We start from the raw sequence: 10,653 nt of genomic DNA, 5'->3' as shown, positions 1-10,653 counted from the left end.
TTGCTACAAAATTAAACTTCCTGCAGAAAGCTAAGCAATTGCCAAGTCATCCATTTTTTTAACCGCATTTTCTTGCTGACAAGGTCGATTCAGATCTGGAGTTATTTGTACACAGGAATAAAAGAGACCTGAGGGTTAGTGCCATCCACTGTTGCGTGTTTAAGATGAGGAAGTCGAGGCCCAGGGAGGAGAAGTGGTCTCCCATCCAGAAAGTGGCCGAGGCAGACCCTGGGACATACCCCACCGCCGCTGACACCTCACACACTGCAGCACTCCGGCTGGGGCCTCCACCCAGGCTGTGCTGGAGAACACCCACTTTTGCTTCTCCTTGGGTGTTTCTGACAGCATCATCCTTTGTCTTATAAACACGTTCCTTGCTGCCTTCTCGGAAAACATCACTTCATACCTGCATGACACGTGGGCCTGGCGAGAGCTGGAGAAAGTCATATCCAAGAGCCAACTTGCTGCGCTTCAAGTTAATTGCAGCGTCTTCTCTTTGATTCCCTAGTTGGCTACTCTTAACGTTTCCCCTTTCAGCTCCGAACGTCTTCTATGTCAATGATAGTGTCTCCCAGAGGGGATGCCGTGGTGAGCTGCTTGGACCCTATATAAATATATGGAGCTTCCCAGGGGGCTCGGATGATAAAGAATCTGCCTGCAATGCAGGAGACCTGGGTTTGATCCCTGGGTAGGGAAGATTCCCTGGAGAAGGAAATGGCAACGCATTCCAGTCTCCTTGCCTGGAAAATTCCATGGACAGAGGAGCCTGGCAGGCTATAGTCCATGGAGTCACAGAGTCGGACACAACTGAGAGACTGACACAACAACCACATATACACACACACACACACACACACACACACACACACACTCTTTTCTGTATCATTTCCCATGATGATTTACTCCAGAAGACTGGGTATAGTTCCCTGTGCTATACAGTAGGACCTTGTTGTCTCCCCATCCTAGATCTAATAGTTTGCAGCTACTGACCCCAAACTCCCAGTCTATCCCTCTCCCTCCAGCCCTCCCCCCACTCCTCTTTGGCAACCGCAAGTCTGATCTCTAAGTCTGTGAATCTTTCTGTTTCACAGATACGTTCATTTGTGCCAGACTTTAGATCCCACATATAAATGATATCCCATGGTACTTGTCTTTCTTTTCTGGACTTGCTTCATTTGGTATGATAATCTCTAGCTGCATCTGTGTTGCTGCAGATGGCATTATCTCATTCATTTTTGTGGCTGAGTAGTATTCCTTTGAATATATGTACCACATCTTCTTCATCATATGTTGATGGACATTTAGGTTATTTCCATGTCTTGGCCATTGTCAATAGGGCCACTGTGAATGTAGGGGTGGATGTATTTTTTGGAATTTTAGTTTTGTCTGGATCTATGCCCAGGAGTGGGATTGCTGGATCATATGGTGGTGGTGGTGGTGGTGGTTTAGTTACTAAGTTGTGCCCAACACTTGCGATGCTATGGACTGTAGCCCGCCAGGCTCCTCTGTCCATAGGCTTCTCCAGGCAAGGATACTGGAGTGGGTTGCCATTCCCTTCTCCAGGGGATCTTCCCAACCCAGGGATCGAACCCTGGTCTCCTGCATTGCGGGCAGACTCTTTACCGACTGAGCTACAAGGGAAGACAGATCATCAGGTAGCTCTATTTTTAGTTTCTGAGGAGCTTCCATACAGGTCTCCACAGTGGCTGCACCGGCTTGAATCCCACCAATGTTGTAGGAGGGCTCCCTTTTCTCCACATCCTCTGCAGCATCTGTTACTTGTAGATTTTTAAAACCTGCCCATTCTGACCAGTGTGGGATGGTACCCCTCTGTGATTTTGATTTGCATTTCTGATTCAACCTCATTTTTGAACTCCCTTCAGGAATTATGTTCGGCTGAAGAGAGCCATCTCCTTTAGGGTAACTCGCACCCAAGACTGGTCAGTGAGGGACACAGCGGCCTGGGCCCTTGTCTCCTTGTGGCAGCTGACAGTTCCCCAGGTCTGTCTCCACTGCAGAGCTCATGCAGGGACTGGCTGAGGCCCTTGGACAGAGGAGCCTGGCGAGCTGCAGTCCCTACAGTCATACAGAGTCGGATACCACTGACTGAAAACGCATCATAGCCCTGGTCTGGCTGCCACGTCTCCCTCGTAGGCACTGACCCTAAGGCACCCCCATTGAGCCACACGCACGTGAATCTTAGCCTCAGAGCCCGTTTCTCAGTGAATATGATAAAAGAAGTCTCCTCACTCACTCTTAATTCTATGATAGTTTCTGATTGCTTTACCTCCCTCAGGATCATGATTTCTATTGCTAACTATCAGAGCTGGACTCTTAAACCTCCAGACTTGTTTTCTGAAGAAAGAAGACAGTAACAGCCCTGAGGGTAGTACCACAGCATTCATATTCCCTATAGAGGTAGAGAGCCTAGGAGACCACCCCCGCCCTTTCTTAAATGTTTCCGAGGGTTTTCTGTGTTCCAGGAGCTGCTGAGCACGTTTGTTTCTCCCAATTACTCTATTAGCATTCGCCCTGGTATCCTAGTTTTATTATTTATTTATTTATTTATTTATTTTTGACTGGAGTGTAGTTGACTTACAAAGTTGTGTTGGTTTCTGCTGTACAACAAAGTGATTCCGTTGTTCATATACACACATTCTTTTTCACTTTCAATATAGGATATTGAATATAGCTCCCTGTGTCCTACAGGAGGATCCTGTTGTTCGTCCATTCTCCCTGTGATAGTTTGCATCTGATTAACTCCAAGTTCCCACGCCATCGCTCATTTTATGCTTGATAAAAGCCAAGGATTAAGGATGTGGAGTGACTTCCTAAAGGATGAAAAGCTGGAGGCGAGTCACCGTATCCTCCTAAGCAATGAGTGAGTTGAGAACAGCCGCTCTGTCATCTCTGCCTGCGAGTCCCCGGCACCCAACTTAGCGCCTGGCACGCAGCAGGTGTTCAGCACGTCTTCCTGAGTGGATGGATGGCTGAACATTCAGGGCGAGGCATTTATGATTTTATCGGGCACTTTTACCATGCCAGTTGTTTTCCATATTTTAATGTACATCATCTCTTCAAAATTCATACTAAATCTGTGAGAGGTGAATTAATTTTTTTTTTTCATTTTCCAGATGGTGAAACTGAAGTTCAGATGCACAGGAACTGAGGGACAGAAGCAGGATTCTAGCCCACACTGTTGGCTCTCCACGCCTCTTACTGTATCTTGATCTTCCTGCCATCTCCTGTTTCTCAGATGAGGAAACTGAGGTACCGAAGCTTTAAGTGGCTCCACGCGAGACATGTTGCCCGAGAGTGGGCCCAGATTTCCCGTCTCCTGCCCCTCAACATCAAGTAGACTCCTGCCCAGCACACTCAGAATTCGTAGGACTCCAGCTGCCTTGGCCAAACATGTCCCTTTGGCCAATGGTTGGCAAAATGTCACTTTCACTTAGGTGACGAAGCTCCTCACCGGATACAATGCTGAAAATGTAGGCCACTTCCCCATGTGACTGCGTTTCATAACTCAGAGCTAAAGATGTCTCTCGGCTCACTTGGCCTGTTTATCACATATTAAAAACTCATATTCAAATTTACTCGCCTCTTGGATTAATGTCGAGATGATAGCTTTCCAGGTCTTTCTTTCTCCCTCTCTATCTCCCCCAGCAGGAAGTGGATTAGCCTTGTCCACATTATTTCCCACATGAATTACTGAGTGCTTATTTTCAAAGATGAATTTCATGACCTTATCTCTTTGCTGTACCTGCAGAATCCAGTTTGGAAGGCAGGACAGAAGTAGCTCCAGGGCCAGAGGTATTCTTTTTTAAATTTTTCTAAATTTAATTTTTATTTTATACTGAAGTATAATTGATTCTTTTTCATATTCTTTCTCATTATGGTTATTCATAGGATATTGACCTTAGTCCCCATGCTATACAGTAGGACCTTATTGTTTATTCATTCTGCATGTGATCGTTTGCATCTGGTAACTGCAAGCTCCTGGTTCTATGCCCTCCAGGGAAGATCCCCTGGAGGAGGGCATGGCAACCCACTACGGTATTCTTGCCTGGAGAATCCCATGGACAAAGAGGAGTCCAGTGGGTTACCAGACTCCAGAGGGTAAGCCATACTAGCCCATAGGGTTGCCGAGAGTAGGACACGACTGGAGCGACTTTGCATGCATAATTGATTATGCATGCAAATTAACACAATTTTTGTGTTAGTTTCAGATGTACAGCTAACTGACTCAGTTATACACATACATATATCCGTTCCTTTTCAGATTCTCTTCCCATATTGGTTATTACCGAATATTGAGTATAGTTCCCTGAGCTATACAGTAGGTCCTTGTTGATTATATATTTTATAGTAATATATAGTAGTGTGTGCCTGTTAGTCCTAACCCACCTCTTAATTTATCCTTTCCCCAGACATTTCCCCTTTGGTAACCGTGGGTTTATCTTCAAAGTCTGGGAGTATGTTTCTGTTTTCTAAATAATTTCATTTATATCATTTTTTAAGCTTTTACATATCATTTTAATATTTTACATATTCATTCTTTGTAATGACTGAGTAATATTCCATTGTGTGTCAGGTACCACATAACGTCTTCATCCATTCATCTGTCGATAGACATTGTCTGCTTCCATGTCTTGGCTAATGTCAATAGAACTGCAATGAGCACTGGGGTGCATGTATCTTTTCAAATATGGTTTTCTTTGGAGGAAGGCTATACATTCTTGAGCCAGGTATGAAACCGCTGTCTTAATTTCCTTGTCACTGAAATAGAGACAAGAGAATACCTCATTTCCTGGGATGATTGTGAGGATTAAACGACAAGAAAAAATTCATGACCTATGTTTAACTCAATTGCCAACACACACACACACACATATACACACAGAGTGAACAAATAGAACTGCTGCAAATAAAAATTACAAAACAAAAAGTTACCACCACTGAGCATGACCTACTGGGCTTCCCTGGTGGCTCAGACAATACAGAGTCCACCTGCAATACAGGAGACCTGTGTTCAACTTGTCTCAATTTGCCTGGAATTTTCCAGATTTAGTAGAAAGACTCCAGTCCTGGGAAACCTCTGTTGGAACAGTTGGTTGGTTACTTGCTTCCCCATCAATAAAACAAACAAAAGGTTCTAAGTCATTCATTTATGCATGAAGCCTTTATTGAAAACTAAAACATTCAGGCATTTTGATGGCATTTGAAAGGTAAACATGTCAAAAAATGAGTCCTCACAAAACGCTCAGCATAATGAGAGAGAACCATGAATTATATATGGCAAATTATATACGGTTCTTCTGAAAGTTGGCATGAAATGTTCAAAGAATACAACTCTGAAATAAATTGCTCCCAGGGGATACTTTGTACGAATTTCATGGACTGCACACTTCTGTCTAATAGAGATTTTCCCCTCCAAACACTAATGCTATGCGGGAGTTAATAGGTTTACACAGGAAAAAGCTTTTCCATGAGGAGACGCGTCAAACAGCTTTGACTGCAATACTTCTCAGCATCTTTATTAGGCTGATGAGCATTTGAACTCTAGGATGGGGATGTTTGAAATATAGTTTCCAAACTTTAACAATTTTGATGACACTGGATTATTTTTAGGATTTATGGAATGATACCAGCATTCCACAGGGCTCTGACAAAAAAGCCCATCTAGAGCTTTTATCTGGCACTGAACATACAGAACCCAGACTGGGGAGAAAAGTGCCAAATCCAGCTCCTCATGAACAGAGCAGCTACGCTTCAGTCATAACAGTTCTAGCTGTGGTCCTTAGCCTTTTTTGTTTCATGAACCGCCTTTCAGAATTTGATGAATACTTAAATGCACAGAAGATAAATGACTCAAATTAGCACCTTGAATTTTGCAGGGCATACTGGAGAGATGCTGTGTCTCCTGAGGAATTAAAAATTCTTATTCTCTAAGAGAATTTTGGGCCTTCATATCCTCAGAAATGGAAAAACTCTGCAAAGGCTGAAATAAATTCTGACCCAAGACAGAAATACTGGTGTAGATAAGCATGACATATAGTATGCAGTGCTCAAAAGCAGTGCTTAGACAAATGAGTAATTATTTATATATGTATATAGAATGCTTGCTATGACATGCGTCATCGTATTTAATAAGAGGTAGCTTATCATGATAGTTTAGATTGCGGCTTCTAAAATTAAATATATTGTAAGATATTATACATCGCTCTCTACATTATATATGCACTCCACATGCTTTTTTTATTCCCCCTCTTTCCTCCAACCCACAGAAACCTTTGGAGTCACTTGTAATATCAATGTTTTTAATGTAAGGAGTCTTGGTCTTTACCACTTAGAAATAAATCACTTCCGAAACCACTCAACTCGTATCTAATTGTAAGAAAGCCAAGAAATGAAATTTCATCTGAAGGTTCATAAAACGAAACCAAGATTAGTGTTGGATGAGAATAAAGTTGGAGTAGCTGTCATTTGCTACTCATATGATTTTACTCATAGTCAGGTCTGACTTCAGAATACAAGGGGCACAGTAGACACAGAAGCATATTTGCAATACTTCTTTTTCTCATTCTGATTAACTTCATTCTAGGTTCATCCATATCTCTACAAGTGACCCTATTTCATTCCTTTTTAATGGCTGAGTAGTATTCCTTGATATCTGTGCCACATCTTCTTTATCCATTCATCTGTTGATGGACATTTAGATTGCTTCCATGTCCTGGCTACTGTAAATAGGGGTGGATTGGGAGATTAGGATTTACATATATACATTGCTGCTGCTGCTGCTAAGTCACTTCAGTCGTGTCCGACTCTGTGCGACCCCATAGACGGCAGCCCACCAGGCTCCCCCGTCCCTGGGATTCTCCAGTCAAGAACACTGGAGTGGGCTGCCATTTCCTTCTCCAGTGCATGAAAGTGTAAAGTGAAAGTGAAGTTGCTCAGTCCTGTCTGACTCCCAGCGACCCTATGGACTGCAGCCTACCAGGCTCCTCTGTCCATAGGATTCTCCAGGCAAGAGTACTGGAGCAGGTGCCATTGCCTTCTCCGATATATACACTACCATGTGTTAAATAGACCACCAGTGGGAACCTGCGGTATAGTGCAGGGAGCTCAGCTTGGCGCTCTGTGGTGACCTACAGGGGTGGGGTGGCAGATTGAGAGGGAGGTCTAAGGGGATATATGTGTACATATGACTGATTCCCGTTGTTGCACAGCAGAAACTAACATAACGTTGTAAAGCAACTGTACCCTAATTTTAAAAAAAAGGATATTTATTGATATAGCCAAAGAGAAAAAAAGAAGGAAAAAAAAAACCCCACAGGACTGATGGAAATAATGTTGTCTGAGGCCTTTGTGATTCTATGCCCCACCCCGTGTTCCTTTTCCTGCTCTCTGATGTCCGCATCAGCTGCTTCCAAGAATGTTAATAGCCTCATTTTCTTGATTTTTGAGAACAGATGGGTATACTGGAGAAGAAATAACAACTCATACAGCCATGAATTTCCTTAGTAAGTTCCCTAAGGACTTGGTCCCCACAGGCAAGGTTTTAATTAAAATATTCAGTACATGAGGCATGGAGCTGTGGATGAATCCCAGAGAACTGGTTCCTGAGAGCTTCATGTCCAAATAATCCCCTTCAAGACATCAGTCACCAGACTCTTAAATCCCAGTCTGGCTTCATTCAAACTCACTAGAGTGAGAAACCCTGGTGCCCAGGGCAACCTTGTTCACTTGATTTTATTTTCTCACAAGGTGGTCTTCAGGGTCTCAGAGCTGGAGGCCTTTACCGTCACAGGGACGTTGCCGTGGCGCATCAGTCAGGATGACCTTGGGCAGCACCGCCTGATAACTAGAGGAATCTTTTAGAGAGACTGAGTGATTTACTAAGCATTTCACATCTTTTGTTTTATTTCATCCTCAAAGCACTCTGTAAAAACATCAAGAGTGGTTATTAGTAATTCCATTAAAAAGTTTTAGAAAGTGAGGCTAAGTGATGTTAAGGAGTTTATTCTGTTCCCCTCTGAAGCAAGAAATCTAGAACTGAAGACTTTTGAGGTTTGACATGCAGTGCCAAGGAATCCAATTACGGTCCCAAAAGGTGTAATCAAGAGGATGAAATAATTCAGAAGGTGCAAATTTACGGCTATACAATAAATGTCCTGGAGGTGAAATCTACAGCATGGTGACTATAGTCAATAATCTCGTATGGCATATTTGAAAGCTACTAACAGAGTAGATCTTAAAAGTCCTCATCACAAGAAAAAAAAATATAACTGTATGGGAATGGATGTTAACTAGACTTATTGTGGTGATCATTTTGCAATACACACAAATATCAAGTCATTGAAACTAACCTACTGTTATATGCCACTTATACTTCAAGAAAGAGAAATTAGACCTCAGCACAAAGAGGAAGCCATAACCTGCTTCTCCTATTATCATTTGATTTCATCTTGTAAGGATGTTGGTGGTTATGTGTTCTGACCAGAGAAGGAAAAACTATTAATAATAGAAAAGGCATTTGGATTACATCTTCGGGTAGCTTTAGGAAATGTTGATGTTACTTAGTGTAACTTAGGGCTTCCCTGGGGTTCAGATGGTAAAGAATCTGCCTGCAATGTGTGAGACCTGAGTTGGATCCCTGGGTTGGGAATATCCCTTGGAGGAGGGCATGGCAACCCACTCCAGTATTCTTGCCTGGAGAATCCCTGTGGACAGAGGAGCCCGGCGGGCTGCAGTCCACGGGTCGCAGAGTCAGACATGACCGAGTGACTGAGCACAGCACAGCGTAACTTAAGTGGCAGCAGAAGCCACCTAGTTTCTTTCTTTCTTTTTTTAACAATTAGAAAACAAATGTTTTATATTATCACATTTTGAAACCCAAATATATGTTTTCAGTTCAATATATTTCAGCTCCAAACCTTTTATCTTTGCCTAAACTTGTTGAACTTTAACACTCAATCAATCACTGATTCAGCTGGGTTTCAGTCAGCCACTTCTTTTCTATTTGCCTCACTTGTTCTTTGTTTCATTTTTTCCTTCTTTTTGGAATAAGGTTATCTCACAGGAAGGAATTAACTACTTTTGCTTTTTTGTCCCCTATTATTGCAACTTTCATCCTTCACTTATTAAATTGTGCATCAGTATTTTTTTCTTCATCAAGAAAACATTTTGACAGTGTAGCGTTTTGATTCTGATTGCTTCCCATTCCTTTATGCTTTAATGGTCATATATTTTAACTTTAAATATAATTAAAACTTTAGAATATTTTTCAACATTATTTTAAAAATCAATATATTTATTTTTATTCTTTACACATTAGTCCCTCCAGAGGACTAATTCCACAGCCTATTCTAATCTCCTGTATTTTCATTTTGGAGCTTTTTTTTTTTGGCTTGGAAGAACCTCCTTTAGTGTATCTTTCAGTATAGATCTGCCAGCAACTGAACCTCCTAATCTGTTGTCTGAAAGGTTTCGATTTTGTTTCATTTTTGAAAGATACAATATTTGATTACAAAATTCTAGATTGTGACTTATCCTTTTTACTTTTAAAGGCATCACTCCATGTATAACTGAGTCACTGTGCTGTGCAGTAGAAATTAACACAACTTTGTAAACCAACTATACTTCAATAAAATAAATAAAAAATAAAGACATCACTCCACTCATTTCTGCCCTCCAAGAGTCTCTGTGTCCCCCAGTTCTATGGAAACTGTAATCAAAGCCCGCTGGCCTTCAAAGTCAGGTTCCCTGGGGACTCCCAGTCCCTTGGCTGGATTCCCAGGTCGGGGAGCCTGACGTGGGGCCTAGAAACTTTGAAGCAGTGCGAGAGCTTCTTTGGTATCATTGTTCTCCAGCTTGTGACTTGCCCACCCGGCGGGTATAGGACTTGGTTTTATAGTAATTGTTCCCCTCATACCGGTTCACTGTGGCTCCTGTTTGCCCTCGGATGAGCGGTATCTTCTCTTGGCGGGTCCCAGGATCTCACTGTCGACAGTTGTTCAGCAACTAGCTGCAGTTTGGTGCTCTGGCAGGAGATGAGCGCACATCCTTCTACTCCGTCGTCTTAATCTCGTGTAAACGTCATTCCACTCAATTCTGAACTTGCTATTTATTTTGATAAATTAGCAATCAGGCACACTATAAATTATACTATAGTGCGTGCTTTGCTCAGTAGCTCAATTGTGTCCAACTTGCGACCTCGTGGACTGTAGCCTGACAGGCTCCTCTGTTCAAGAAATTTTCTAGGCAATAACACCGGAGTAGGTTGCCATTCCCTACTCCAGGGGATCTTCCCAACCCAGGGATCTAACTCACATCTCTTGAGTCTCCTGCAATGTCTGGTGGGTTCTTTACCACTTGAGCCACCTGGGAAGCCCCTTTACTATACACACACACGTGCACGCACGCACACACACACACACAGTATACTATTAGTGAAATTAACATCACAATTTTTGTAAATTTTAATAGTAACTACTTATACTTCACTGACTATAATCATCATTTGTAGCATAATAATTCCATGAGTGTTTTATATTCCAATTTTAACTGTAAGCTTCTGTAGTTCTTGGGGAAAAAAAGAGTTTAATACATGTGTTCTCCAGGGATATTTGTGAGTTAATGAAAGAATAAGAA

General features: G+C 42.2%; 1 long non-coding RNA gene across 1 annotated transcript; it reads left to right on the top strand.

Moving 5' to 3' along the window:
• Window positions 1–1,563: 1,563 nt before the first annotated feature.
• On the top strand, window positions 1,564–3,596 carry LOC147358833 (uncharacterized). Its single transcript, XR_015141714.1, has 2 exons — window positions 1,564–2,881; window positions 3,135–3,596. It is a non-coding gene; the product is annotated as an uncharacterized LOC147358833 (long non-coding RNA).
• The last annotated feature ends 7,057 nt before the right edge of the window (window positions 3,597–10,653 follow it).

This window comes from Bos grunniens, chromosome 15, assembly GCF_055505025.1.
Source record: "Bos grunniens cultivar Pamir isolate PY7600 chromosome 15, Bosgru_T2T1.0, whole genome shotgun sequence".
Classification (NCBI taxonomy): domain Eukaryota; kingdom Metazoa; phylum Chordata; class Mammalia; order Artiodactyla; family Bovidae; genus Bos; species Bos grunniens.
The sequence above is the reverse complement of the archived record's forward strand: the minus strand, read 5'-3'. Positions and strand labels throughout refer to the sequence as shown.